The sequence below is a fragment of the Mustela nivalis genome (assembly GCF_964662115.1).
Source record: "Mustela nivalis genome assembly, chromosome: 5".
Lineage (NCBI taxonomy): Eukaryota > Metazoa > Chordata > Mammalia > Carnivora > Mustelidae > Mustela > Mustela nivalis.
The window spans coordinates 146,701,555-146,729,535 of record NC_139024.1 but is presented as its reverse complement, the minus strand read 5'-3'; the positions used below and the strand labels follow the sequence as shown (position 1 = coordinate 146,729,535).

At 40.0% G+C, this 27,981-nt stretch overlaps 1 long non-coding RNA gene across 5 annotated transcripts in view; it reads left to right on the top strand.

Annotated features, from left to right (window-relative positions):
* Positions 1 to 398: 398 nt before the first annotated feature.
* Positions 399 to 27,981, top strand: part of LOC309865467 — a 76,586-nt gene continuing 49,003 nt past the window's right edge. For 3 of the 5 annotated variants that reach the window (XR_014312108.1, XR_014312109.1, XR_014312110.1), the window contains exons 1-3: positions 399 to 495; positions 4,844 to 4,913; positions 5,868 to 5,941. This is a non-coding gene — a long non-coding RNA (uncharacterized lncRNA). The remainder of the gene's footprint in view (positions 496 to 4,843; positions 4,914 to 5,867; positions 5,942 to 27,981) is intronic. The other 2 variants (XR_014312107.1, XR_014312111.1) reach the window with 2 other exon arrangements.

The following is a 27,981-nucleotide window of genomic DNA, read 5'->3' as shown; positions in this document are numbered from 1 at the left end:
GCCAGCTAGATCACTTCCTCTCTGGGGTCAGACTTCTATCAGGGTCTGATGGCTTTTCAAGCCTCTCCCGGCTTCCTCCCCTTTTCTTTCAGGCATTTCTCCTAATTAATTTCTTGCACTTTTAATGGATCTTGGTAACAGCTTCTCAGAGGACAGGGAATAACATAAGCGGGGATCCACCAGGAAGCACAGAAAGCACCCAGGGGAGGAGGGACAGGAAACATGGTATTGGTTTAAAAGCCAAACTCACTTCCCGAAATACGGGCCACCGTGTGAGGCTTTAATGAGGCGTTCTCAGGGCTCACAGGGATGGCTTTGTAATCTGCGTAATTGGCCTGGCTGGACTACATTTCCCAGAATTCCTTTTCCTTCTATGTTTCAGGTTAATAAGGGCTCCAAGGGACGTTGTCTCGCGAGAGATGGAAGCGGGCAACGGGGCGGCAGCCATCTTGTAGGGCGCCCTTCCTTGCTGTCGATCACCCCACTGAAGCTCAGGTAAAGCTGCTGGCGGACCCAGGCTTTCGCTCCCTTTCCGCTGGGCCTCCCTTCCTTGAGTTTGTCCGCACCCTGTGGCGGATGTATCCTTGTTCAGCAGTGTGATACAGGGCGTCCGCGTCTGCCGGGTCCCTTCATCGATAAAGTCGGGGAAACCAACAGGACACGGGTTTCCGTCTCCCCACGTGGCGTTCCAGCTCCTGCTTCTGGGGGTTCTGACCTGCCCTCGGGAGCTTCCCTTCTTGACTGTCTTAGGAATTTCGAGCTCCAGCGTTGGTCCAGACAGCCTTGTGGATGGAGCGTGCCTGGCAAGGCTCCCCTAATTGTGCAAGTCCGTTCCTAAGAATTCACGTATATTTTTCAGTCGTAGATACATGAACGACCCTACCTATATGTCCTTCCTGGTTAAACCCGGGGTGGTGCACTCGTGATGGGTCCTCCCCGCGCCCCTTGACTGCAGGGCAGCGGTACACGTTAGGAAGCAGAATAGGCCTTAGGGTTTCAAACAACACGATGTCGGCCCTAGGCTCGGCCGCTTTAGCCGGACCTGGACGGCGGCAACGTAGAGGAAGGGAGAACTGCATTGTGAAGACCAGGGTGCATTCCCAGCACCTGGCAGAGGGGCGAGATGCGTGATTTGGTTTTGTTTTTTAAACTAAATTTTATCCAGCTGTGTGCCCTCCTCTCCCTAGCTGGGAGGACCTCCCGGAGCGGTTATTGCAGGGCCGCTTAGCACCACCGCTTACCCTGACTAGCTCGGCATGGGGGAGACTCGGAATCCCGGGGCTCGTAGAAATGGACTGGAGCCTGGTCCTTAGTCCCGAGTGGGTGCTGTCCCTTGCTTCCTCTGGTTTCCCGGTGCCACTGTAGAGCTTGATCCTCTTCCGCTAGGGGACATAACTGCCACTAAGAAGCCTCTCAACATTCCAGTCAGCGTTAGCCTAGGTCCCGAGGCTTCAAACCCAAGAAGTCCATGGATAAGTTCCAGGGAGCCATATGCCACATCCTCAGAGGTCCTGACACCCTGAGGGGCGCTTGGGGCGGGTATCCTCTCCCCCCACCCGTAGAACCTTCCATCCTGCAAGTCTCAGAACCCAATTCTCTTGGATCCACCTACATCTCTACCCACTCTTTGCCTCCTGTAACGTTCTGTTATCCAAAATAACCTGTGTGCTGTGTCCTGCCCCCGCCCCCACCCCCAGATTTAGAGAAACCCGGAGGGGATGTTAGCTTTTACTTCGCTTTGCTCCTGATAAATCTGTAAATACTACCTTTTTTTTTTAAGTTTTTAACCTATGGTATTAAAAATCAAAATAACTTTTATGCTAAGTGAAATAAGTCTGACAGAGAAAGACAGTTACCGTATGATTTCACTTTTATGTGGAATCTAAAAAACAAAGAAACAAAAACCAGACTCTCGCATACAGAAAAAACACTGGTGGTTGCCGAAGGGGAGGCGGGTTGGGGAAGTGGGTAGGAAATGGGGAAAAGGGATTTAGAGGTACAAAAAAAAAAAATTAGGATACCTTTAGTTGGAAGGATGGAAGTAGAAGTTAGAGGGATCACAATGTGGGCTTTGGGGATGCGGACAGTGTGTTGTTTCTTCATCTGGGTGACCATTAATGATAATCCATTGAGCTGTGTATTTATGCTTTGTGTGCTTATCTCGATGTCTTACCCTTCAGTCTTTTAAAGTTTAAGAAAATCCAAATGCTAAAAAGATATACAGTTAAAAAAAAAAAAAATCCCTTTCCCACACATAAATTCTATGCCCCATTTCCCTTCCCTAGGTGAATAGTGTATTTAGGAATTCCCTCCAGTACCTTGTAAGCATTGGTGGACTTTAATGCTGTTCCACTTCTCCTTCAGGCCACATGGTCTCCTTGCATTTCCTGACTCTCCTGAGGTTGGATAGGGGTATGTGCCTAGTTCTGGTCAGTAGGTTGTAAGCAGAAATGATGTGGGTCACTTCTGGGCCGGGGCATACAGTTGCCAGAATGAGTTCCTCTGGACTTCTCTTTCCCTCCGGCCACAGTGACCTGCCATTTTTTAGTTCCTGTTCTCCATCAGCTTTGGTCTCAGAGGGTATGACAAGGGGCCACTGCGTAACAGACACAGGCAAGAGGCATGAGCAAGAAATAAATGATGTGTTAAGCCCCTGAGAGTTGGAGATTGGTAGTGCACTGATTGACAGCAGTACCTCCTGGAGAGGTGTGTGTGTGTGGTCTGTAGATCTCTGGAGAGTACACCAAGACAAGAAAGTTGAAGTAGAAACAGAGCTATAAGAGGAAATATGCATGTAGTTGATGTAGATACATGTGTCTTTTAAGGTATTTTCGGTTTTGTGTGTAGAAACCCAAGGTGAAGATTGTTCTGCACAGTAAGAGTATTGCTAATGTAAGAGACGTGTGGTGGTCCCAGGACTGCTTAGTTCTGCTGCTCAACAGTGTCATCAAAGAGTCAGATTTTTTCTGCCATTCTTGGTGTGTTGGCTGACTCCTGTTTTGGCTACAACAGAGTCATATCATTCATTCCTCCTTCCCTTCATCCCCTTCTCTCTCTCTCTCTTTCTATCTCCCCCCCCCCACACACACACATCCAGAGACAAATAAATTTGAGACCAACAAAATGCAGACAGTGACAAAAGCAGCAGATCAAGCCCATTCAGGATATGACCATTTTAGCAATTCTGTGATGTGATTTGAAGTCTCTGTTAATGGTTGGTATATCTGTTATTAGAGCTTTTAATGCAATATAGAGTGTCCTTTTGTTGGGTGACCATAAAATCAGGGAGGACCCGTGACAGCCAAGAATTAAGAGAAGTGATGGAATGACATTTGCTATTTCCTGGTACCTTGACTTGGCCCGGTACTGAGCTGTGTAGTTTTGAGCTAGTTACTAACATCTCTAAAGCCTGCTCTTCTTCTCCTCCCCATAAAGGGATTAACAGTTGTACCTTTGTCACAGATCTGCCGTGAGACTTAAGTGAATTAATACAAAGTGCTTAAACAGTGGCTGACACATAGTAAATGCTATAGAACCAGTAGCTATTATCATTATAATAGGGCTTTGGGGAGAATTAAATAAGTTAATGCATGTAAACGACTTAGAATAATGTCTGACATATAGTAAGTACTCAATAAATCTTTGCGGTTACTACTATGGCTATGATTATTATAGCTTTAAATAAGATTGCGGAAGTTAAGGAGGGTAAAATACAGAAAGTTAATCTTTTAAAAATGAATGTATCAGTAGGAGATACCTTTGTCATCTTAATTATGATCAATAATAAATTTTCATTGAACACCTCATGTTTACAAGAGTAGACTAATCAAAAAAGAAGTCATCATCCCAAATATGTTCTAACAACTTCTATGAGACCTGAATTGTGCAAACCATCTCTTTAAAAGCTTCCTATAAAAGACAAAACTAGCTGGAAAAGATATATTGATGCTTACTGCCATCAGCATATTTCCTGTTGATCTGTTTATAACAATGAATATGTTTCTATGTGTTGCCACTTAGACACTTTATATTATCTTACTGTTTTAAAAAATAAAACAGAAACAGTACCATTTGGGCTGAACATATAGTTTGTAGCTTTTATGGTTATACCAAGCGTTTTTAGTGTCAAGCCCTAATATGTGTTGTTGTTAATGGTGAAGAAGGCTCTGTGGCCCAAAAGGAACTTCAAGGAAATGAAGAAAGGTACATTAAGTACTTTCTGTGTGATGGTTACCTCCATGCTGTGCTAGGAAGGCCTGACATTTAGCAAACAACTCCAAACTCTGTAAGTGCATTTGCTGAAAAATGCACTGACAGGAGCAGATGCACATTTCCTGTTTTTGAACATGATTCTGAGTGGGCATTAATAAATGCTAACCGGCATTGCTTCCAGGTGTAAAACTAATAATGGAGTTGGATCTGATTAGGAAAATAAAATCAGAGCTCTCAGTATTCTTGTGTCCCACCTGGGACAGCTTAAAAAAAGGTGGGGGTGGTCCTACCATCTCATCGCCAAAGAAGCATTCATCAACCAACTAATGTTAACTTAGAACAGTACATTGTCACTTAAGGAATAAACAAGTACAACAAACACAAAACCAGAAACATTTTGGGGCTGCCTGGGTGACTCAGTGGGTGAAACATCTGACTTGACATCTCAGAGTTGTGAGATTGAGCTGCACATCGGCCTCCACACTTAGTGGGGAGTCTGCTTGAGATTCTCTCTCTCCCTCTCCCTCTGCCCTACCTGCCCCCTCTCTAAAATAAATAAATAAATCTTAAAAAAACAAAAACAAAAACAGACACATTTTCTGAGCACTCTAATGTGCTTATTATTCTCTAGGTTCCTCAGGCTACCAAGATCAAGGGTCATTGTCTCACAGAGCATTGCGGTGGGAAGCAGCAGTGAACAGGTAACAACCGTGAAATGGCCTCTTACAATGGGACTTGGTGTTGTTGTTGTTGTTGTTTTAACTTTCTATTTTGAAATAATTTGAGACTTAAAAGTCTTTTCAAAAAATGGCATGGGAAGTTCACATAATACTTTTGACCCAGCTTCCTCTAATGTTGACAAGCACACTGTCAAAGCCAGGAGATTAACATGAGTACTAAGCTAGTAACTAAACAGCAGAACTTATTCCTGTTTCATGCTTTTTTACATAACAAGAAAAATTGCAGGGACAGAAACTTGAAAAGAAGATGCAGAGATGAAAACTGTGTGTGCGTATGTGTGTTTGAAATGGTCAGTTTTTTTTTTTTTTTCAAGATATGTTTGTGTTTTTTTTTTTTTTTTTTCAAAGATTTTATTTATTTATCAGAGAGAGAGAGCAAGCACAGGCAGACAGAATGGCAGGCAGAGGCAGAGGGAGAAGCAGGCTCCCTGCGGAGCAAGGAGCCCGATGTGGGACTCGATCCCAGGACGCTGGGATCATGACCTGAGCCAAAGGCAGCTGCTCAACCAACTGAGCCACCCAGGCGTCCCTGAAATGGTCAGTTTAATGTACTGATTTTTCTTTCCTTAAAAAATTCTCTTTAATGTATTATATCTTTCAATTATTATTATATTGCTACTTATATATTATATTATTCAATTTAAAAAAACTTAACTTGCCAGTATTATTCTTTCTTCCCTTCAGTAGGCACTTTCCCACGGAAATAAGGTTGTTAAATTTAGCAAAAATGAATGCAGGTTATGTAGTTAAATTTGAATTTCAGATATGCAGCAAGCAGTATTGTTTTTGTTTTTGTTTTCTTCGTATTACCATGTCCTGTGCAATATTTGGGACATACTTATGTTTAAAAATTATTTTTGTCTCTTTGACATTCAAATAACTGCACTTACTATGTTTTATCTGGCAATCCTACAGGAAAAGAACATAAAGATGGAGAGTGGAGCTTAGTGTCCTGCACCTGGGAGGAGGGATGGCAGGACGTCTTCAAGGTAAGATTAAAAAATTACCTCTCCAGCATTCTTCACCATGTGCTAGAGGAACAATTTCTCGGAGGATAGAAAGTAGCTGCAGGGAAAGGAAACCCATTAAGCTATTTCAGAAAAACTGTTTACTACAGCTGTTACCTGGCCCTGGCCCACCTCAGCCAGACCTAGTCTGTGGGGAGGGGTACAGAGGGGTAAAATGAGGTGCATGGGGGGAGCAAGTGGGCAGTTAAGCATGGGGGGGCCTGGAAATGCAAAGGGAGAAGCAAATGCCTTCAGTACGAAGAACAAAAAGAGACTGGCCTTTTCCCCCCACTTCTTAAAAGAAATAAAACTGTGGGCCTGTTCAGGTGTTAATAAAACTGAAAATATGCCTGTCCAGGCCAGTGCCAATTTCCGATTACTGCCTCTAGGCCCAAGCTATAGTCCTAAACAGATAACTCAAGATCTATTTCCAATGAGCTTGCTACATGCCTAGTTCCACCATAAAATCTCTAGAATCCAAAGCAGTAATTTAGGAAATACCATAAGAAGCATCCTGAGGCTTTCACCAGCGGAAATCCCGTAATCTGGCAAGTCTGCTTTGCCTGGGAAATGTTGGCTGCTGCCTTATTTAAACTCTGTCACCAGCAATGTGCCGAGTCTTTAGCTCGGTGGCAGGGATCTCTTCCCCTCCCACTCCGGTCCCCTGCCCAGCCCAAATGCTGCACTTCCTCCCCCCTGGATGAGCTGGTCAAGCTCAGAAATCCACCAGAGTGCCCCGGAAGGGCCCATGAATCCCACATGGAAACTGCTGCTACCCCCGGGAACTGCCCATCATTGGAGCACCAAGCTCTCCAGAGCGTTTTTAACTTCAAACAGGGATTTTCCTAAGTGTGCTCCTGTTTATCATTTTTCTTTATAAATCCTTTTTCCACCTGCTTCTGCTAGTTCCCTTGGAACCCCTAACTTGTAAGTGATTTGCTCCCACCGTGTGTGTTGACATGTGTTGATGGTGCAGGTGGACCAGGTGTGAGGACCCAGAGGGGGTCCTGCAGGACCAGCTAAGAGAGTCCTTGGCTACCTGCAGGGTAGAAGTCAAACACAAGCCAGTTGGAAATGAGAGCAAGGCTTATGGAAGGTGTAGAGAGTGCAGATATATACTGTCTGGGAGACAGAAAGGAAAGGAGAGACCATTCCATCTTTGCTTGTGGTTTTGGGTTTTGTTCTGTTTTGTTTTTCCCTAAGATTTTATTTATTTATTTGAGAGAGAGCACGAGCAGGGGGAAAAGCAGAGGGAGAGGGAGAAGCAGACTCTTTGCTGAGCAGGGAGCCCGACGTGGGACTCAGTCCCAGAACCTGGGGATCATGACTTGAGCTGAAGGCAGACACTTAACTGACGGAGCCACCAGGCATCCTATGGGGCCTTGGGTTTTTGACTGAGGATTGTGGTCTGGCCTGCATGTCCTCTCAGGCATCCAGGAGCCAGGTGAACAAAGACAAGGGTCTAGGTATCTGTGATAAGTCACTTATTCCTTGGAGCCAGGGGTCTTAGCGTTGGGATGTCTAACACTGGTGGTCTGGAAAATGCACATGATGACTTCAGCTGTCGTTCTTCCCCGGTCCTTCCTTTGATGTTATCTACTGTGCTGGAAGACGCTAAAGAGATCATTAACTTCTTGTGCCTTACAAGGAAGACATACTCTATTTGCACTGTGAGGCATGTGCAAAGTGGGGGTGTAGGATCCTGAGGCAGAAAACCTGAACTCTAGCACTGGCTTTCTCCTTTACTCCCTACCTGATCCCAGAGGAGCTATTCAGTTAACCTCCTCAGACTTCCTGTCTGTCAAAATGGATACGGTTCTTTTGGCCTACCTCACAGCTTTGTTACATGGGAGAAATGGAAAGAAATGGGAGTGGTTTATAAACTATAAACCTGCTGTGCCGATAAGAGCAAACCTTTCTCAGTATCCGCCATGTGCTAGGCATTGAGTTTAGGTGCTTATCTGTTGAATTCTCACAGCAACCTCACATAGTAAATACTATCATTCCCGTCTCACAGATGATCATACTGAGGCACAGAGAGCTTAAGTATCTTGCCAGAGCATCATACCAGTAGTAAATGGTGGCATTGGGATTTGAACCCAAGTCATCTGGCAGCCACGCCTACTTACCACCCTGCTGAGCTACTTCTGGTGTAATTAATGGATTAAAATCAACATTAAAAATCAAAGAGAAAGATACTCTTTCCCTGGCTTCACTGGTGCCCTCATCTTGGGCTCTCTCCTCTGACCTTTTCCTTCTGTGCTCTTAACTGTAGGCCCTACGGTGAGGCTAACTTGGAGGAATCAGAACCACTCACTGCTTACTAGCTCTTATCTATGTCTACATGTTACATTTTAGGAAACATATTCAGTATACTAGAGAGGTGTGCTGTATTAGTCCTGCTTTTCTAAGACTGACGACAAAACAGGAATAACTGAAGACATCTATGACTATGAAATCTCAGACATGCCAATGGTAGTTTGGTGTAGCATGGGATTTCTTAAATGTCTATCCAATATAGACATATTCTTAAGGAAAAGAATTCTCATGAATTCTAAGATCTTCAGACCCTTAGGACCTTCCTTAGGTCCCCCGTTTGAGAAATGCCAGTGTGAGCTAGACAAATCAGTGCTGAACCCACACTCAGGAATTCCCGGTTCTCATCCTGCCATCGCCATGATGCAGGGCATTATTGTTGCCTCAACTGTAAAATGAGATAGGTTAGATCAGTGCTCCCAGGGGCCTCAAGCCCCATGGGGGCAGGCAGGTAACCTAAATGAATGTCCAGACCTGGTGAAAGGCAGTAGTGAGTAGCAATGACCTCAGTTCACTGTGGCCATGAGGGAGTGCAGGCATCGTCTGTCCTCATCTTCTTAGTTTTTAAGAAGAGTTTGATATTCATGACTTCGTACAAAAATCTGTTGATTCTAGGGGTGCCAGGGTGACTCAGTTGGTTAAGTGTCTGCCTTTGGCTCAGGTCATGATCCCAGGGTCCTGGGATCAAGTTCCATGTTGGGCTCCCTGCCTGGTGGGGAGTCTACTTCTCCCTCTCCTTCTGTCCCTCCCCCTACTCATGCTTGCTCGCTCTCTCCATCTCTTTCAAATAAATGAATAAAATCTCTTTTTTTAATGTATTGATTCTACAAAAAAAATCTGTTGATTATAAGTGTTGGAAATGAGTACAATAATGTTTAAAGCACAGAGAAGCCAAAGAAAAACACCTCCATGAGCCAGAAAACTGGGTCGAGATTCTGAACAAGATCAAGGGTTTTCAGGCTGTTTCCACTGAAGAGTTCCACAAAGCTTTTGTGAGGGTTCTTTGGAGGTCGGGGGAGGCCAACTCTTCCACCCATTTCAACCAGAGTAGCTCAGCTCTATCTGCTTTTCTAAGGACTAACAACTAAAATAGTTGATATTTAAGAGCAGTTATCTGCAACTTGTATTTGTAGATAGAGAAGTCTTTAGGGGGCTCCTGGGTGGCTCAGTCAGGGGAATGTCTGATTCTTGATTTCGGCTCAGGTCATGATCTTGGGGTCGTGGGATCAAGCCCTGTGTGTGGCCCTACGCTCAGTGTCTGTTAGAGATTCTCTCTCCCTTTCTTTCTGCCTCTCTCCCGCTGCTCGCTCTCTCGCTTTCGCTCGCTCTCTCTCATAAATAAATGAATATATTTTTTAAGTCTTTATGGTATGCTTTAAAAAAAAAAAAAAAACATTCAGTGGGTGCAGACAGCTGGAACAAGAAGGTAGCGTCCCTGTCAAAGGCAGCAACTCCCTGCTTCTGCTTGTGGACATTCTGTTCTGCTGGGCTCAGTGTTACTAGGCATCCCAGAATTTCCTTACGACCCAAGTGTTAGAAAGAAAAGCCTGGCTCTAAAGAAACACGGAGGCCAGCCAGCCAGCCAGCCTGTTTCAGTCCCCGGCAGGTTCTTACTTAGCAGCAAATTGTGGCAGTGTTAACTTTCCCGAAAATGGCTCCCTAAAAACTGATTAGTCTTGAAGGCAATTTCCCCTGGCTTGTAAAGCCCTTCCTAGACCTTTAACTACCCATGTGTTTATTCTGTGGAGGAAGAAGCTGGCATGTTTGGGAGTGCATGCAGCAGAGAAGCTAGAAGTAACACCGCCACAGAAGAGTCCGGGAGCCTCCCCTGGAAACGTGGGAGGGAGTTTTTGCCAGATTCGCACAGTTGAAAGGATGTAGAGTGTTGACAATACGGCAGTCCCAACAGAGAGAAACTGCTGTTTGGATGCGGCAGGGAACCAGTGTGCGTCTGTGTGTGAGTGCGAGCTACAGACTTGGCCACCTTTATTCTCTCAGTGATCGTTCAAGTGGCTCTGCAGTAGTTTTAGCAGGCATCGAACCTGAGGGAGGGGGAACTGTTCGGACGAGTCTAAGGGAACCAACGTGAATGTAAGAGAATAAAAATGAAAGAAAGAAATACAAAGATAGGAGCAGAAAGATCTCTCGAACATTGCAATGTGATGAACTTAATGAGTTTCTCAAAGGAAAATAGGGTTCATTATGGAGGATAGAGAACTGAGCTAAAAAACCATCTCCTGATGCTTCATTTAAAAAGGGCTTTAGGCTTTAGGGCGCCTGAGTAGCTCAGTCATTAAGCGGCTGCTTTCAGCTCAGGTCATGATCCCAGGGTCCTCAGATGGAAGCCCACTTGGGGCTCCCTGCTCAGCAGGAAGCCTGCTTCTCCCTCTGCTGCTCCCCCTGCTGTGTTCTCTGTGTATGTGTGTGTCTGCCAAATAAATAAATCCTTTAAAAAAATAAATAAATAAATAAAAGGGCTTTATGTTGAGAGTGGGAGCAGAAGGTAAAAGATGATGTGATGTTTTCCCAAACCTGCACATGCCTCTAACCCTCATATCCCAGAAATCTGAAAACCTCAGTCAGTGAGATTTCCAGGATTCACCGCACTCCCCACATCCTTCTCTTGAGAGGGAAGGTGTGTTTACTCCCCAAATCTTCCTTCAGTTGATCCCATTTGTCCCATACCTGGCATAAGGTGAATGTCATTCCAGCACTGGGCTGGTCCTCTGTACTTGAGCGTCTTTCCCTCTGTTTGGCTAAGTGAAGTCTACAAGCCTAGCATGGCACCAGTACTACTAACTTTTCTGGATGTCTAGCTGGATTATGTTCTTTTTCTCAGAGGAGCTCATGTGGATTTGGGAATAGAAACATTACAATGACGTCTTTGATAATGTTCTGTACAGCAGCCCTCTCGCACACTGTCACACACTTTCCATTCTCAAAGGCTTTGAGATTCTTGTGCTTCTGAACGAGATCAGTGGCATGACCTTTCTTTGCTTTTGATGCAAACCCGTAATTCCAGACGGCCTACAAAAGCAGGAGGTATGCCTCTCTTTTCTGTCCTATGTGTTTGGGATGGCATGAAGGCAGCATTTGTAACAAGTGCACTACTAGTGTGTCATGAACCAGAGCTCAAATGTGAGAAACATCAGTGGCTTTGTTAACTCAACCCTCGTCTCTTCTGAGTTTCTAGACATGTGTATTTTAAGTATAAGCCTAAGCGCAGAAGTTGCTGAGAAAAGCACTGTTATTTCGATGTTCACTGACAGGCGCTGCATATCAGATGTTCTTCTGTCAATTCATCTAAATTTATGTTTTGACAGGTGCCATTTTATTTAGTTGGCAGGGCTTACGCTTATTGTTTTTCTCTTCGACCCTCTTTGAATTTCCTCTATGAGGTAGAAATACCAAGCTAATATAATAGGTAGCTTTGTCAGCCAGAAGTGATCATCAAAAGACAAAATTAACCAGTTCTAGAAAAGACCCCAGCAGTTCTTACACAAGCTCTTTTGTGGTATTTTATTTTATGAGGTGGTCTAAGTTTAGTTTAATTCTTTAGTTAATCCTTTTTTCTTTTCTCTGGTAAATTATTGATCCCTCAGGCCTCAAATGGAGATTCAGATAAATACTTGGCAAAGTAAGTTTAATGACTACATGTGTTTTACCAGAAGGGAGACCTCTATCCTCTCTCTAATAGCTCTGTGGCCTCACTCAAGTGTTATTTAAGTAGCCTCTCTGGAGAATCACAACACTCACTCTCTCCTTGACTATAATACCCCAAAGAGAATTCTGTTCCCTTCTTTATGTCAGTATAAGGAAATGAGTTCCATGGAAGACTGTAGTTATTTGGACAATTCTTGGCCTCCTCACTTGGTTTAAACCAAAGATAGTGGGTACATTTCATCAGGAATATCTCCAGAGACTAAAATTTTCTGTTTCCTTCCTAAGGGAGAAGTTAGACAACCTAGTGCCTCCCTTTTCTATGTTTAAAAACTTTTCCTTTGCAAGAAGGTGCTGCTCTTTTCTTTCCCCCATTTAGTTACTTAGTTTCTGTATTTGAAGCTGAACCCCAAATTCCTAAGCTACAGTGTACAACATGTGCCCTCGTTGGATCTCACAATCTTAAGGATGTTGGGATGAGGTCATGTCTGTGGAACTTGATGGACTTCAAATCCCTCAGGGCTTGTGCCTTTTAGACATTTTCCCCTATCAGTCAACTTCAACCTTTGCTCAAGTTCTTTTGACAGGGCTATGTGAAGCCTGCCTGCATTCTGGCCTTCTCCCTGATTAATTTGCTTAGAACTGGAAATTGCTCTTCAACTGAGAATATAGCTAATTCTCTCGCCCTTGAAAACCATTGTATACCTTCCTTAGAAGTCTCTGTCTTCCCAAGGAACTACCAATAAAAGAATTGGAAGGAACTTGTTAATATTCTCTTTGTCTGGAAAGGCAGAAAAGCCAGCCAAGAAAAAGCTCCCCTTCATTGCATGCAGTGCATAGGCAGTGGGATGCTGCCCAGACCCCCACCCCTAAAGGCAGTCAGGGATTCCTTGGCTGTGGACAACCCCTTTGAGTAAGGTCACTCCCCTGCCCACACACCTCAGTGGATGAAGTGGGAGTATAAAGACCAGGTCATCTCAACCCCAGCTGGGATGATTGTGAAGGGCCAGTCTAACTCCAGCTCTCCCAGTGGGCTGTGACTGCCAAGAGGTCTGCATTGCAGTCAGCTTCTCTCTCAACCCGCAGATGCTTCCTCCCAGAGGAAATTCCTAATGCATTATTTCTGAAGCACCAGAAGTTGTTCAATAAATGGGTCTATTGTTTTCACTGGATCATAAGACCCTCGGGGGGCAGAGATGGAGCTAATTCAGCTCTATCCTCTTAAATAGTGCCTGGCAGTATGGAGTGCCCTTTAATGACACATGACAAAACAGATGGGATCAAATAGCAGTAGAATGGGAACCATGATGGATCCTGAGTTCTCTGGTAGTCATCCATGTGATTGTTGGAAGCTTTGCTGGGTCTCTGTTTCCTCAGAGGTAAAAGGAGGAGGGAGCTTTAACAGGGTCATCTGTACAATTCATCGTAGCTTTAAAATTTAGTGATTTTGTGGAGATAACAAAAGTTTAGGCACAGAGATGGATAGAGTGGATTGGAGTTATCTCCAATTCATCTTTCTCTGTCCTTCCTACAATGACAGCTGAATACTAGACTTGCAGGACAGGGAAAGGAGAGTCCAGGAGTCAACAGTAGAGCTTCATCCTCTGTCACAGCACCTTGCAACCAAACTACCTTGTTCCTTAGGTCATCTTGGAGGCAGAAAGGAATAGAAGCCTTAATGTTAACCAGAACCTATATATTGTTCTGGCCAAATTTACTAGCCAAGAAGAAACATGAATAACACTAAAAGCTTAGAAAGCTTCAAAAAGGAGGGATCCCCCTCTCATTTCAGTAAAGATGATTAACTTTGAGGATGAACTTTGTCCATTAGTTCAGAATCACAAATATTTTCAGATTTTTATCTTGTCCTTGCTAAATTCCTATACTGGTAAATCTTGCAACTTCTTGTCAAGTAATATGGATGTAAAAGACTTAAGAGTTAGGCAGACTTTTGATACATAATTTAAAATAATGGTCAGAAAAATACTCACTGGACTTGAGAAAAGAATGGAGCATCTCATTGAGGCCCTTGAAAAAGAGATAGAAAATCGAAAAAAGAACAATCATAGATGAAGAACTCAATAACTAGAATTAAAAATGTACTAAAGGGACTAGATAGTAGACTAAAGGAAGCAGAACAGATCAATGACCTAGAAGACAGTAATGAAAGCAATCAAGTTGAATAGGAAAAGAGAAAAAAGGATAATAAAAAAATGAAAATAGACTTAGGGAATTCAACAATACCATCAAGTATAACAACATTTGCATAATTTGCATAATAGGGATCCCAGAAGGATAAGAGAGAGAAGGGGGCAGAAAATTTATTTGAAGAAATAACACCTGAAAACTTGCTGAATCTGGGAAAGGAAACAGAAATCCAGATCCAGGGGGCCGAGAGCCCTGCCAACATAATCAACCCAGGAGGTCTGCACTAAGACACATATTAATTAAAATGGCAGAAAGCAGTAATAAGGAGATTTTTAAAGCAGCAAGAGAAAACAGTTATATATGAAGGAAATCCCATAAGCTCACCAGTTGGTTTTTCATCAGAAACTTTGCAGGCCTAAAGGGAATGGTGTGATGTATTCGAAGTGCTAACAACAACAACAAAACCCTCTACAACCAAGAATACTCTGTCCAGCAAGGCTGTTGTTCAGACTAAAAGGAGAAATAAAGAATTTCCCAAAGTTAAAGGAATTCATCACCACTAAGCCAGCCCTATAAGAAATGTTAAAGGGGATTCTTTGAGTGGGAAGGAAAGACCATAAGCAGGAGTAAGAAAACTAGGAAGCACAAATGCAGTAAAGTGTGTCTATAAAAACCAGTCAAGGGATTCACAAAATAAAAATTTATAAAGCAACTTCTTTCAAGATACATCTCCAAAGGCAAGAGAAACAAAAGCAAAAATGAACTTTTGGGACTTCATCAAGATCAAAAGCTTCTGCACAGCAGAGGAAACAGTCAACAAAACAAAGAGGCAACCCTCGGAATGGGAGAAAATATTCGCAAATTACAGTACGGACAAATGGCTGATATCCAAGATCTATAAAGAACTCCTCAAACTCAACACACACAAAACAGATAATAATGTCAAAAAATGGGCAGAAAACATGAACAGACACTTCTCCAAAGAAGACATACAAATGGCTAACAGATACATGAAAAAATGTTCATTATCACTAGCCATAAGGGAGATTCAAATCAAAACGACATTGAGATACCACCTTACACCAGTTAGAATGGCCAAAATTAACAAGACAGTAAACAGCATGTGTTGGAGAGGATGTGGAGAAAGGGGAACCCTCTTACACTGTTGGTAGGAATGCAAGTTGGTACATCCACTTTGGAAAACAGTGTGGAGATTCCTTAAGAAATTAATAATAGAGCTATCCTATGACCTTGGAATTGCACTACTGGGTATTTATCCCAAAGATACAGATGTAGTGAAAAGAAGGGCCATCTGTACCCACATGTTCATAGCAGGATTGGCCACAGTCACCAAACTGTGGAAAGAACCAAGATGCCCTTCAACGAATAAATCGATAAAGAAGATATGGTCCTTATATACTATGGAGTATTATGCCTTCATCAGAAAGGATGAATACCCAACTTTTGTATCAACATGGATGGGACTGGAAGAGATTATGCTGAGTGAAATAAGCAGAGAGAGTCCATTACCATGTGGTTTCGCTTATTTGTGGAGTATAAGGAATAACACGGAGGACATGGGAAGATGGAGGGGAGAAGTGAGTTGGGGGAAATTGGAGGGGGAGATGAACCATGAGAGACTGTGGACTCTGAGAAACAAACTGAGGGTTTTGGAGGGGTGGAGGGTGGGAGGCTGGGTGAGCCTGGTGGTGGGTGCTATGGAGGGTATGTATTGCATGGAGCACTGGGTGTGGTACATAAACAATGAATTCTGGAGCACTGGAAAGAAATTTAAAAATAAATAAATAATAAAAAATAAATAAGATAAAATCTTCAAAAAAAAAATCTCAGAGGAAAAAAAATCCCAGGAAGAGCAAATAAAACTTATATTGATAGAAATGAAAAAGAAATGTATGAAGTATTACACTCTATAACTAAAATGTGGTAGGGAGGTTGGGGGAGGGGTGGGGAATAAAAATTTAGTGCTTTTAGAGTGGGTTCAAACTTAAGTGACCATCAAGTTAGTATAGACTCTTGTATGCACTGAAATGCTATACATAAGTCTAATGGTAACCAAAAATAAAAATGGTAGCAAATTTGCAAAACAAACAAAAAAAGGAATCTAGTATATCACTAAAGAAAGCCTGCAAACCATGAGAGAAGAGAGCAAGAGGAGAACAGAGAAGAACTATAAAAACACCTATAAAACAAGTAACAAAATGGCAATAAGTACATACCTATCAATAATTACTTTGAATGTAAATAAACTAAACAATACAAAGACATACGGTAACTGAATGGATAAAAAAGAAACACCCATTTATATACTGCATGCAAGAGACCCTTCAGATCTAACGGCACAGATTTAAAGTGAAGGGATGGAAAAGCATTTAGCATGCAAATGGAAGCAAAACAAAAACTGGATATCAATGCTCATATTAGGTAAAATAGACTTTAAAACAAAGACTGTAATGAGGCAAAGACACTACATAATCATAAAGGGAACAATCCCAAAAGAATTGTAAATATTTATGCACCCAAATGGGAGACCCAAGTATATAAAGCAGCTAATAACAAACATAAAGGAAATAATCAATAGTAATATAATTATAGTAGGGGACTTTAACACCCCACTTATAGCAATGGATCATCCAAATAGGAAATCAACAAGGAACCAGTGGATTTGAATGTCACATAGGACTAAATCAATCTAAAAGACATATTCAGAACATTTCATCTGAAAACAGCAGAATATGCATTCTTTTCAAGTGCACATGGAACATTCTCCAGAATAGATAACATAAAACAAGTCTCAAAAAATTCAGAAAGTTTGAAATCATATCATGCATCTTTTCCCAACCACAGTGCTATGAACTAGAAATCAACCACAAGAAAAAATCTGGAGAAAACACAAATACATGGAGGTAAAATAACATGCTACTGAATAATAAATAAGTCAGCTACAAAATCAAAGAGGAAATAAAAAATACATAAAGACAAATGAAAATGAAAACACAACGTTCCAGAATCTTTGGGATGCAGCAAAAGCTGTTTTAGGATGCAGTTTTATAGCAATACAGGCCCACTTCAATAAGCAAGAAAAATCTCAACCTAACCTTGCACCTGAAAGGGCTACAAAAAGAACAGCAAGTGAAATGACAAACCAGTAGAATAAAGAAAATACTAAAGATTAGAGCAGAAATAAGTGAAATAGAAACTCAAAAAACAATTGAACATATGAGTGAAAGCAGGAGCTGGTTCTTTGAAAAGATCAACAAAATTAATAAGCCTTTTGCCAGACTCATCCAAAAAAGGGGGAGTTCAAGTAAATCATAAATGAGAGGTGAAATAACAACTGATAGCACAGAAATACAAAGGATTATAAGAGATATTTTGAAAAAGTATATATCAACAATTTGGACAACCTAGAAAAAATGCATAGTTTCCTGGAAACAAAACCTCCCCAAGCTAAATGAGGAAGAAATAGGAATTTTGAACAGACTGATTACCAGAAATGAAATTGAATCAAAAAACTCCCAACAAACAGAAGTCCAGGACCAGATGGCTTCACAGGGGATTCTACAAAACATTTAAAGAAGAATTAATACCTATTCTCAAATGATTCCAAGAAACAGAACAGTAGGATAGTTTCCCAGTTCTATGAGGCCAGCATTATCTTGATACCAAAACTAGATAAAGACATGATAGAAAAAGAGAACTACAGAGCAGTATCTCTAATGAACATGGATACAAAAACCCTCAACAAAATATTAGCAAAATCAATACGACCATATATTGGAAAAGCATTCACTACAATCAAGTGGGATTTATTCTGAGGATGCAGAGGTGGTTCAGTATTCACAAATTAATGTGATACATCACATTAACAAGAGAAAGGATTAAAAACTATATTATTGGGGCACCTGGGTGGTTCAGTGGGTTGAGCCTCTGCCTTCGGCTCAGGTCATGATCTCAGGGGCCTGGGATCGAGCCCCACATCGGGCTCTCTGCTCCTCAGGGAGCCTGCTTCCTCCTCCCTCTCTGCCTATTTGTGATTTGTCTTGTTCTGTCAAATAAATAAAATCTTTTTAAAAATTATTTTAAAAACCTATATTATTATCTCAATAGATGCAGAAAAAGCATTTGACAAAGTACAACATCCATTCATGATTTAAAAAAAAAAAACAATATAGGTTTAGAGGAAACATACCTCAACATAATAAAGGCCGTATATGAAAAACCCATAGGTAATACCATATTCAGTGGTGAAAAACTGACAGCTTTTCCTCTAAGATCAGGAATAAGACAAGGATATCCACTCACATGTATGTTGTTCAACATACAACTGAAAGTCCTAACCACAGCAATCAGATAAAAAAAAGAAATAAAAGGCGTCCAGATTAGTAAGGAAAAAATAAAACTTTTGACTATTTGCAGATAATAAACCATATATAGAAAACCCTAAGGACTCTACAAAAAGAAAAAACTACTAGAACTCGTAAATGAATTTAGTAAAGTCTCAGGGTACAAAATCAATATACAGAAATCTATTGTATTTCTGTACGCTAATAGTGAAGTAACAGAGAAATTAACAGTGCCATTTATACTTGCACCAAAAATGATAAAACACCTAGGAATAAATGTAACCAAAGAGGTGAAAGACTTGTTCTCTGGAGACTATAAAACATTGATGAGGGGCACTCGAGTGGCTCAGCCAGTTGAGCATCTGCCTTCAGCTCAGATCATGTTCCCAGGGTTGTGGGATCAAGACCCAAGTTGGGCTGTCTGCTCAGTGAAGAGTCTGTTTCTCCCTCTCTCTCTTCCCTTTAACACCATTTGTGCTTTCATGAGTACACATTCTCTCTCATAAATAAAACTTAAAAAAAAATTGAACATGACACAAACGAATGGAAAGATATTCCATGCTCATGGATTAGAAGAACCAATATTAGGGCACCTGGGTGGCTCAGTCATTAAGTGGCAGCCTTCAGCTCAGGTCATGATCTCAGGAACCTGGGACTGAGCCCCACGTCGAGCTCCCTGCTCTGCAGGAAACCTGCTTCTCCTTTTCCCACTCCCTCTGCTTAGGTTCCCTCTCTTAATGTCTTTCTCTCTGTGTTGAATAAATAAATCTTTTTAAGAAAGAAGAAGAAGAACATTATTGTTAAAATGTCTATACTGCCAAAAGCAGTCTACAGATTTAATGGAATCTCTATCAAAATGCCAACATATTTCACAGAACTACAACAAATAGTCCTAAAATCTGTATGGAACCACAAAAGACCCCAAATAGACAAAACAATCTTAGGAAAGATGAACAAAGCTGCAAATATCACAATCCCAGATTGCAAGATATACCAAAAAGCTGTAGTAATCAGAACAACATGGTACATTTAAAAATTCTAGCTCCATCTCTTGCAAGATAGGTTAGGATAATCACCATCTGAGCTTTGATTTTCTCACCTGTTAAAGCGGAGTGTAGGCATAATAATGCCTATATCTTAGAGTATTGTGAGGATTATGTAAAGTATCTAGCATGTGAACATGTAAGGAAAGATTTAATAGAAATTGTTCCTTATCATTAGCAAGCTAGGCCACAGTGACATGGTTGACAAGATAGAAACATCCTATCTCTGGCAATGTCACAAGATATCCCTACCTCCCACTACCTGCTGCACCTCTAAGAGCTCTCAGCCATAGGAAAAAGTGATCTGATTACTTAAAATTTTGCAATGATTTGGGTATAGATAATATTTTGAGAGAGCTGCAACAACCGTAATGTGTTACAAAAGTATCACGGATTTCCACTGGTGACAGGTACTCCAAAAACTCCTAGGGATTGTTTCCTATACTCATAACTGACAGAAATGACAAATTTTTCCTTACAGGCTACTGAAAACAAAAATGTCATTTTTCCTTGCCCTATTTTGTGGGCCTTCTGGAATCTCTCCATAGACTCCAACAGGAGTCTGTTGGATTCCATCTTAGGAACTCACAGAAAGAGACTGACTTAAAAATAATTTAACACCCTTGTCTCTGCATTATCTTCCATTCATTCTCTATACATTTATTGAGCACCTAATATATGCTAGGCATTGTGCTAAGTGCTGGGTATACAAGCTTTGAATAAGACACTGTGCCTATCCTTATGCCCTACTAAGATAAATGTGTTAAACTGACAATACACATTACAATATGGTACCAAGATGTAAACAAATTATTGTGGATGTGCTTGTTTGTGGTTTCCAAGTATAAACTATAGTCTGTTCTTTCCCTCTGGCTAAGCAGTCTAAAATAGACCTCTATAATTATGTTACTTTTCTCTCTCATGTCTCATAAATGCCTTCACTATGCATCCATGCTAAATTGGTGATTTTCCAATTAGTTGCTCTATTAAGGTCCGATTATCTAAAAACAGAAGATATTTAATGCAGGGAATTGGTCACACAGATTATGGAAAACTTGAGAAGACAATAGAAATAGTGAGGCATCTGAGAGATTAGAGAAGGAAACCCTTAACCATAGACTGGCTGGAGGAACAGAGAAAGGAGGTCATGTTACCAGAGTCCAGAGACTGGGATAGCCCACTGGGCTATACAGATCTTGCTATATAGATAAAAGCTAGGGAAAGTAGGGGATGGTCCAAAGGCAAACATGCCCAAGATCAGCATAGTTGCATTTCTTCTTGACATGCAGTGCTACTTCCTGTCCCTTCTCCTAGATAAATGACTTCTGTTAAACTGCCTCAGATCCACATTCAGTGGCCTCCACAAACAGCAAACACCAGACTGTGGCTTTTCTTCTTTGGATCTATAAGAGGATTTCTCAAGATTGTCAGTGCTTATGAGTCTTCATTTTGCTCTAGAACCTTACATACTACTACCTTTTTTGAATATCTGAAATAACCTACTATGGGTCAGGGTTCTCTTGTGTTCTGTACCCAAAGGATGTGTTCTCAGCAGGGATACTATCATACCCAAAAGAGCAAAAATTGGTTCTTGGAATATTTCTTAAGATCCCAATATCCTATTGATTTAAAAAAATGTTCTTTTGTTAAATCAACCAAGGTTTGATTTTTTACAACCAGAACTATATTCTAGTTGTAGAGATAGAATTTCTAACCAGTACAGAAACAATAATCCATGAAAAAAGTTTCAGAATGGAAGTGAAAAAATTCTATTGGCATAAGAGTGTGTCAAGGAGATGAAAGGTTTTGTTTGTTTGTTTGTTTGTTTTGTTTTAGATTTATTTATCTGACACAGAGAGCAGAAGCAGGGGGATGGCAGTAAGAGGAAGAGAGCGAAGCAGATTTCCCACCAAGCTGGGAAGGCAAAGGGATGGGTGAAAAACCTTAGATTTTACAATGCTTTGGGATCCTCCAAAGTTCAGCTGTACCTGACAACATATTATTCTTAGCATTTAAATTCTCCTATCTGGGAGAAATTTAATTTTAAACATTAAATTATTGATTTTATTTTTCTTCTCAGAGGACAGTAGTGAAAAGCAGAAAGGAATAGCAAAACATTGCCCCAAAGGATGAGAAGGGTACTTTCATCTTAAATTTCATCTCCTTAGGGCACCTGAGTGGCTCAGTTGCTTGGGTGTCTGCCTTCAGCTTGAGTCATGATCCCCGAGTCCTGGGTTTGAGCCCTCTGTTGGATTCCCAGCTTGGTGGGGAATCTGCTTCGCTCTATTCCTCTTACTGCCATTCCCCCTGCTTCTGCTCTCTGTGTCAGATAAATAAATCTAAAACAAAACAAACAAACAAACAAAAACCTTTCATCTCCTTGACACACTCTTATGCCAATAGAATTTTTTCACTTCCATTCTGAAACTTTTTTCATGGATTATTGTTTCTGTACTGGTTAGAAATTCTATCTCTACAACTAGAATATAGTTCTGGTTGTAAAAAATCAAACCTTGGTTGATTTAACAAAAGAACATTTTTTTAAATCAATAGGATATTGGGATCTTAAGAAATATTCCAAGTTACAACAAAATAAGTTAAAAAAAAAAGTTGAAAGGGGGCACCTGGGTGGCTAGGTTGGTTAAGCATCTGCCTTCGGCTCAGGTCATGATCTCAGTGTCCTGGGATCCAGCCCTAGCATATGGCTCCTTGCACAGCAGGGAGTCTGCTTCTCCGTCTCCCTCTGCCCTTCCTCCCCCCAGCCCCCATGCCTTCCCTCCCTCTCTCTCTCTCTCTCTCTATTTCAAACAAATTTTCATTTAAAAAAAAGAAAGAAAGAAACTGGGTGGCTCAGTAGGTTAAACCTCTGCCTTCAGCTCAGGTCATGATCCCAGGTCCTGGGATCGAGCCCTGCATCGGGCTTTCTGCTCTGCAGGAAACCTGCTTCTCCTTCTCTCTCTGCCTGCCTCTCTGCCTACTTGTGATCTCTATCTGTCAAATAAATAAATAAAATCTTAAAAAAAAAAAAAGTTAGACAGAATTAATGAAGGAATGAAAGGGGAAAAGAAATTTATGAAAATAGAAAACAAAAACCCAGGTAAATTCAAAAGCTAGTTCTTTGAAAGGATTGATAAACACTTCTAAAACTTATAGATAAAAGAGAAATTATAAGTGAATACTACATGCAACTCTATGGCAAACATCTAAAAATCTAGAATAAGTAAATAATTTTCTAGCTAATTTAGAAAACTTAAGAATAAACCAGTTACCATAACAGATATTGGAAAGTAATTAGAGTCTACTAATGGACAAAATACCAGAACCAGATGGCTTCACAGCTGAGCCTTATCTAACCTCTAAAGAACAAATTATTCCAATGTTATTTAAAATATTCCAGTCATTTGAAAAAGATGAAAGCCCCTCCAATTTATTTTATAAAGATAGCATAACTTTAATACCAATTCCAGAATAAAATTTCAGATCAATCTCAGACATGTATAGAAATTTATAAATTCTGAATAAACTATAACAAAGTCCAGCAACATGTTAAAGGAATAATCCATTATAAAAGAGCAGAGCTAATTAAAAAAAATGAAAGTAACAAGGCAGAACTTGCATAAAGTACAAATGAATGTCAGGAATATTGTTAATATAATCTATTAAATGAGCAGTTAAGGGGGTAAAAAAGCAAATGTTAAAGATCTGGTGAAATTTATTGCTTAACCTTTATAAAAAAAATCATAAAAGTGAGATATCCCTCCCTGATGGAGGATGGCTACAGGGAGCCTGGTACCTCTGCCTCCAGTATTAAAAGTATGAGACAAAAACTATTAATCTGCCAGTCTCTTTTTGAAAGGGATGGCACTCATGAATAGCTCTGATGGTACATTGGGGCAAAAACTAATAATGCTACACTCATTCATAGGTTGTTTGCTAAAAGCTTAATATGTGCTAAATGCAGAGGTAGGTGCTAAGGAAACAAAGATAAATATGACCGTGAAAAAGTAAGATTGAAATAGAAGGAAATGACTTATATATAATAAAGACTAGTTAACAAAAAATAAAACTGTATACTATAATAAATGATAAATCACAAACAATTTCTATTAAAGTCAAACTAGACTGCTTTGTCACCATTGCCATTTTTATTTAACATTGTCTTGGAAATGTCAACAATCGAAACAAGAATAAAAAATTAAATAACTGATATCAACACTGGAAAAGAAGAGGTAGAGGTAGAAAACCCAAGAGATACTGTTACAAAAAGAAAATTGACTTACGAGCTCTAGGCAAAGTGGCTGGATAGAAGATAGGTATACTAAATAAATAAATAAATAGCTTTATCCTACAAATAAACCTAAAAATGAATATGGAAGAAATATTCCATCCACAATAGTGATAAATACTATAAAATGCTTAAGAATAAATATAATTCAAAAAGCAGGGTATAGGAAATTATAAACGTCTCAATGAAGGATACAAAGACATAGAATGTTTGGATGGAAACACAAATCATGAGTTTGCATGGAAAAATATTTAATATCATAAAAGTCTCAATCCTCCTAAACTAATATATAAATTTAATGAAACTCTATTCCAGTGAGAGTTCTTTCATTACAAAAGGAAGGAGAAGATGAAAGGAGAATTAAATAAATGATTTTAGAGTTTATATCAGTGGATAAGTATCTAAGAATAACCAAGAAAAGTATGAAAAATAAGATTAGTGAAGAGGAGTAGAGGGACATGCTTCAGCAGTTAAAATAACACAGCATCATCTGCTTTGATAAAAATGTTATTGGCATAGGATAGACATCAAAACACAATAGCATAGATAATCCAATTACATACGAGAATTAATATAAAGATAGAATTTTCATTTAAGTGGGGAAGAGTGAGTTATTTAATAAATGGTGGTAATACAGTTATCTGACTGAAAGAAAATAAAATTAGGCCTTCATCTTACACAATATATAGAAATAAGTTCCAGATGGCTAAAAGACTTAAATGTAGAATTAAGAAAAAATTACATAGGGTGCCTGGGAATCTCAGTTAAGCAACTGCCTTTGGCTCAAGTCATGATCTTGGAGTACAGGAATCAAGTCCCGCATCAGGCTCACAGCTCCGCGGGGAGTCTGCTTCTCCCTCTGACCTTCTCCTCTCTCATGCTCTCTCTCTCAAATGAATAAATAAAATCTTAAAAAAAAGAAAAAGAAAAAATTACAAAAAATATTTGAAAGACAACATGGGGGACAAGGGTGGAAAAATAGACACACAAATAAAATAGACATTTTGTCATATGTAAATTTAGAACAGTTTTATAGCTAAAAAACATAAAGTCAATAATAACAAGTTTAGAAAAATAATTGCAATGTAGAGAACATATGGGAGTTAATTTTAATATACAAAAATCTCTTTGAAGTTGAAAGAAGAAATTTTAAAAGTTGGGCAAAGGATACAGAGAGACCATTCATAAGAAGGTGAATTCCACTGGTCACCAACATATGGAAAGATGAAACTCACCAACTACTGAGAAAATACAAATTAAAGTAATAATAAAATATCATTTTAACACCCAACAGAATGACAAATATTTTCAAGTATTATATAATACCAGTTGCTGGCAAAAATGCTGAATATGAATTGTTTCAACCTTATGAGAAAGAAATCTGACAATATTGAATTTAACTACACAGAAGCATACCCTTTTGAATATTGAGAGGGGAGAAAACAGAAAACCATATATATAAAATGGTAAAATATTCAAAGCATTCTCTTTGAGATTAAAAAAAAATGAGAAGAATTTCTGATAACACTTAACCTAATTTAGCATTATAATAGGTCCTAGACAGAGTAGTAAGACAAGTAAAATAAGAAAAAATTAGAATAGTCAGAGAAGATTGGCATTATTTGTAGATAAGAAAATTATGTCTAGAAAACTTGAAAGAATCCACATAAATTACAAGATTTAAAGAGTTTAGCAAGTTTGATATGAAGCTAATATATAATCATATTTCTAAGTACTAGCCATAAAATAGAAAATAAACAGTTTTAAAATTGTATTTATATTAGTATCAAAAATACCAGATGTCAAGGAATAGTCTATCAGAAAATATACAAGATTGTTATGGAGAAAACCATAAAAATTTTGAGAGGACTTAAAAATTACACAAATGGAGACACAAACTATTATCATGGATTGGAATCCTCATGCTGCTTTTCCCCAGTTCAATAGATTTAGTGTGAAGCCATCAAAGTTCCAATAAATCTTTTTTTTTTAAAGATTTTATTTATTTATTTGACAGAGATCACAAGTAGGCAGAGAGGCAGGCAGAGAGAGAGAGAGAGAGAGAGGGAGGAGGAAGCAGGTTCTCCACTGAGCAGAGAGCCTGATGCGGGGCTGGATCCCAGGACCCTGAGATCACAACCTGAGCCAAAGGCAGAGGCTTCAACCCACTGAGCCACCCAGGCGCCCCTCCAATAAGTCTTTTTTTCATGGAACTTGGCATATGATTCTAAGATTTATTTAAAATTACAAGAATAGTATTTTGCCAAGAGTAATTAAAAGCCTCTGAAGAACAGGGTAGGAGACTAGCTCTACGATATATCATGAATTTTTTTGAACTTTTAAAAACTGAGCGATTATAGTACTGGCATAGAGATAGACAAATAGACTAACGGAATAGAAGAGAGAGTCCCTCTTCCTTGGGGAGATGGAGAGGAGAGGGGAGTTGAGGGAAATTGGAGGGGGAGATGAACCATGAGAGACTATGGACTCTGAAAAACAATTTGAGGGTTTTGAAGGGGTGGGGGTGGGAGGTTGGGGGAGCCTGGTGGTGGGTATTATGGGAGGCATGTATTGCATGGAGCACTGGGTGTGGTGCATAAACAATGAATTCTGTTACACTGAAAAGAAATTAAATTTAAAAAAAAAAGAAATTAAAAAAAAAAAAGAAGAGAGAGTCCAGAAATAGGCTTATGCACTATAATTCATTGTCAAATTACAAGTTTTTTTCCTCAAAAAAAGAATTGTTACTTGCCTAGAGGGGTTTGGTTTTGTTTAAAACCTGAGGGTCCTCCACTGTAATTCTCCTAACAGATTTTCCAAAGAATCTGTCCAAAGAATCCATAAATATATTTTCCGCCACAGGTACCTTGAGCACCTCTGGACTTTCTGGTAATAAGGGCCAAGGGAGAAAATTGCTTGTACCAACACCTAGACAATTTGGAGAAATTTCTCTGGGCCCCAGTCAAAGCCACCTTTCCAGTCACCCAATAAATGAGTCAGTACAGCACATTTGTACCAGTTAGGCATTGTATTAGGGACAAGATATCCAACCCTGATTGTTTAACCAAGTGGGGGGTTATTTTTGTCCTTTGTTAGGAAGTGCAGAGATAAATAGCCCAGGGCTTGTGCAGTGACTACCTAATATCAATAGTGTCCCAGGATCCTTCAATATTTTTGCTCCACCATCCTTCACCTGTGATTTGTGCCTTACAGTCATGGTCACAGGTCGTTTACCACAACTCCAGGTAGGAAGAGGGAAGTAAACAAAAAGGGGTGGTACCTTTCTTAGAAGTCTTGAACTTATGTCACATTAGTCCCACTCTGATAGTTGGTGACTTCTAACTGCAAGGTTATCTGAGTATTTTTAGCTGAACACATTGCTGCTCAAACAGAGTTAGGGTTCCATTAAAAAAAAGAAATCCATATTGGTAGACAATTATTAGTGTCTGCCTCAGCATCCAAATGTGGTACACATGATTTCCAAAATTTAAAAAGATCTATAAAGCCTTGTGCCTCTTTCTTAATGGTATGAAAAGCAATGGACAGCTACTGTCTTTGATTTTGTAAAAATACATCCCAACATTCCCCAGTTCTTCCCTCGCTAACATGCACACATGCACACATACTTGTAACTTCATAAGATAACAAGCCCCCTAATTATATTTATTCTTCACCATCAGACACACACGATTTACCAAGACACCTAGGCTGCATGCTACTTCCTGTTTCCAAGTTTATCAGTTTGATGTGAGTACTATAGTTAGCCAGTTCCATATTCTGTGGACTAAATTTGATACAAACCCAGAGAATTGGCAGGACCCTGCCGCAGTATGGTGAGAGAATATTGCTGACCCTGACAAATGAAAACACCCCTGATGTCTCTTACAGGCATAGAGGAGGGAAAAGCAAAGGATAATCCGTGGGAGTTCAAGATTCAGGCGATTGTGGGTAAACTAGGTTAGACTGCAAGGGCTGGTCTTGGGTTCAAAAACTAATGAGAATGACTATTCAGATTTGGCTTAAATTATTTTAACTTGGTTTAGTTAGTAAAAGAACTAAATGTTTGCCAAGTTTGATAGCTTCAGCGCTTCTCATGGAGTAAGGATTCTTATCTACCATTTATATTGTTTTGTTCTTGAAGATGTATAGAAGAATCTGCCAGTATTCAAGGGTCCATCATGTCACTATGTAAGGAAATTCTTATAG